Source organism: Arachis hypogaea, chromosome 11 (genome assembly GCF_003086295.3).
Source record: "Arachis hypogaea cultivar Tifrunner chromosome 11, arahy.Tifrunner.gnm2.J5K5, whole genome shotgun sequence".
Classification (NCBI taxonomy): Eukaryota; Viridiplantae; Streptophyta; class Magnoliopsida; order Fabales; family Fabaceae; genus Arachis; species Arachis hypogaea.
The window spans coordinates 62,586,338-62,589,930 of NC_092046.1; the positions used below are offsets into that span (position 1 = coordinate 62,586,338).

General features: G+C 42.8%; 1 non-coding gene across 1 annotated transcript; it reads left to right on the forward strand.

The window, feature by feature from the left end:
• The first annotated feature begins 3,135 nt into the window (after nucleotides 1-3,135).
• On the forward strand, nucleotides 3,136-3,243 carry LOC112725161 (small nucleolar RNA R71). Its single transcript, XR_003164285.1, has one exon. It is a non-coding gene; the product is annotated as a small nucleolar RNA R71 (small nucleolar RNA).
• Nucleotides 3,244-3,593: the final 350 nt, after the last annotated feature.

The window sequence follows — 3,593 nt, forward strand, 5'->3', positions numbered from 1 at the left end:
TGTCACTAACATTGTCGACCACTTTGTTCCTTCACGTTAGCTTCCACGTTAACTAGGTTAACATGGGAGTTAACGTGGCTTAATGTGCTTTGGCCAACGTTAGTTACAATGTTGAGTGTCACTAACGTTGGCTTCCCCCCCCCCCTTTCTTCTTAACGTTAGAGGCAACGTTAACTAAGTTAACGTGGACTCTAACATGGCCACTCATAATCTTGGTCCAACGTTAGTGATAATGTTAAGTGTCACTAACATTGGCTCCATTTCTTTACTTCCACGTTAGAGTTCACGTTAACTTAGTTAACGTGACTCTTAACGTGGGCAATGATGGCTTCGAGAGCGTTATTGGCAATCACTTTTCTCATTAACTTTGCAAGTTACTCCCATTCCATGTTAGTGTTAACGTTAGTGTAACTAACGTAGCCACTAATGTGGTTCTTCTTTGCTTCCTTTGTCCTGAAATCAAGCAATAACGTGCATTAAAGTTCTAGTCCAAGTCATGGGAAATATAACATCCAATTTTGTCCTTAAATTCATGCAAAATCCTCATGAAATCATGTAAAGTGCACAATGTATGCTTGAATCAAGATGTAAGTGAATATCTACCCAAAACTAGCTTATTTCCTAAGGAAATGCATGAAACTACCCTAAAAACAGTAAAGGAAAGGTCAGTGAAACTGGCCAAAATGCCCTGGCATCACAAACTTAGAAGGTTTGCTCGTCCTCGAGCAAAAGAAGAAAGAAAAGAGTAGAAGAAGAAGAAAAATGGAGGAGATGGAGGAGGCTTTGTGGTTCGGCCAAGGGGGAGAAATGGTGTTGAAGTTGTGTGAAAATGAAGGAGTGAAGATGGGTTTATATAGGAGTTGAGAGGGGTGTAGGGTTCGGCTAGTATGGGTAGGTTTGGGAGGGAAAGTGGTTTGAATTTGGATGGTGAGGTAGGTGGGGTTTTATGAAGGATGGATGTGAGTGGTGAAGAGAATGGTGGGATTTGATAGGTGAGGGTTTTTGGGGAAGAGGTATTGAGGTGATTGGTGAATGGGTGAAGAAGAGAGAGAGAGGTGAGGTAGGTGGGGATCCTGTGGGGTCCACAGATCCTGAGGTGTCAAGGATAGCTCATCCCTGCACCGAGTGGCATGCAAAAACGCCCTTGCTGCCAATTCTGGCGTTAAACGCCGGGCTGCTACCCTTTTCTGGCGTTTAACGCCAGCTCCTTGCCCATTCCTGGCGTTAAACGCCCATTTGCTGCCCTTACTGGCGTTTAAATGCCAGCAAGCATTTCCTCCAGGGTGTGCTATTTTTTTCTCTTTTTTTCATTCTGTTTTTGCTTTTTCAATTGTTTTTGTGACTTCACATGATCATCAACCTACAGAAAACATAAAATAATAATGGAAAATAGATAAATATAATATTGGGTTGCCTCCCAACAAGTGCTTCTTTAATGTCAGTAGCTTGACAGTGGGCTCTCATGGAGCCTCACAGATGTTCAGAGCAATGTTGGAACCTCCCAACACCAAACTTAGAGTTTGGTTGTGGCCTCCCAACACCAAACTTAGAGTTTGACTGTGGGGGATCTGTTTGACTCTGTTTTGAGAGAAGCTCTTCATGCTTCCTCTCCATGGTTACAGAGGGATATCCTTGAGCCTTAAACACAAGGGATTCTTCATTCACTTGAATGATCAATTCTCCTCTGTCAACATCAATCACAGCTTTTGCTGTGGCTAGGAAGGGTCTGCCAAGGATGATGGATTCATCCATGCACTTCCCAGTCTCTAGGACTATGAAATCAGCAGGGATGTAGTGGTCTCCAACCTTTACCAACACATCCTCTACAAGTCCATAAGCCTGTTTCTTTGAGTTGTCTGCCATCTCTAATGAGATTCTTGCAGCTTGTACCTCAATGATCCCTAGCTTCTCCATTACAGAGAGAGGCATAAGGTTTATGCTTGACCCTAGGTCACACAGAGCCTTCTCAAAGGTCATGGTGCCTATGGTACAAGGGATTGAGAACTTTCCAGGGTCCTGTCTCTTTTGAGGTAATCTCTGCCTAGTCAAGTCATCCAGTTCTTTGATGAGCAATGGAGGTTCATTCTCCCAAGTCTCATTACCAAATAACTTGTGATTTAGCTTCATGATTGCTCCAAGGTACTTAGCAACTTGCTCTTCAGTAACATCTTCATCCTCTTCAGAGGAAGAATACTCATTAGAGCTCATGAATGGCAGAAGTAAATCCAATGGAATCTCTATTGTCTAATTATAAGCCTCAGATTCCCATGGTTCCTCATTAGGGAACTCATTAGAGGCCAGTGGACGTCCATTGAGGTCTTCCTCAGTGGCGATCACTGCCTCTTCCTCCTCTCCAAATTGGGCCATGTTGATTGTGTTTATGGCCTTGCACTCTCCTTTTGGGTTCTCTTCTGTATTGCTTGGAAGAGTACTAGGAGGGAGTTCAGTAACTTTCTTGCTCAGCTGACCCACTTGTGCCTCCAAATTTCTAATGGAGGACCTTGTTTCAGTCATGAAACTTTGAGTGGCTTTAATTAGATCAGAGACCATGGTTGCTAAGTCAGAGTGGCTCTGCCTAGAATTCTCTGTCTGTTGCTGAGAAGATGATGGAAAAGGCTTGCCATTGCTAAACCTATTTCTTCCACCATTATTGTTGTTGAAACCTTGTTGAGGTCTCTGTTGATCCTTCCATGAGAGATTTGGATGATTTTTCCATGAAGGATTGTAGGTGTTTCCATAGGGTTCTCCCATGTAATTCACCTCTTCCATAGATGGGTTCTCAGGATCATAAGCTTCTTCTTCAGATGAAGCATCCTTAGTACTGCCTGGTGCAGCTTGCATTCCAGACAGGCTTTGAGAAATCATATTGATTTGCTGAGTCAATATTTTGTTCTGAGCCAATACGGCATTCAGAGTGTCAATCTCAAGAACTCCTTTCTTCTGACTTGTCCCATTATTCACAGGATTCCTTTCAGAGGTGTACATGAATTGGTTATTTGCAACCATTTCAATGAGTTCTTGAGCTTCTGCAGGCGTCTTCTTCAAATGAAGAGATCCTCCAGCAGAGCTATCCAATGACATCTTGGATAGTTCAGACAGACCATCATAGAAGATTCCTATGATGCTCCATTCTGAAAGCATGTCAGAAGGGCATCTTCTGATTAATTGCTTGTATCTCTCCCAAGCTTCATAGAGGGACTCACCATCCTTCTGTCTAAAGGTTTGGACTTCCACTCTAAGCTTGCTCAATTTTTGAAGTGGAAAGAACTTTGCCAAGAAGGCATTGACTAGCTTTTCCTAAGAGTTCAGGCTTTCTTTAGGTTGTGAATCCAACCATGTCCTAGCTCTGTCTCTTACAGCAAAAGGAAAAAGCATAAGTCTGTAGACCTCAGGGTCAACCCCATTGGTCTTGACAGTGTTACAGATTTGCAAGAATTCAGCTAAGAACTGATGAGGATCTTCCAATAGAAGTCCATGAAACTTGCAATTCTGTTGCATTAGAGAAACTAATTGAGGCTTAAGCTCAAAGTTGTTTGCTCCAATGGCAAGGATTGAGATGCTTCTCCTATAGAAATCAGGAGTAGGTGCAGTAA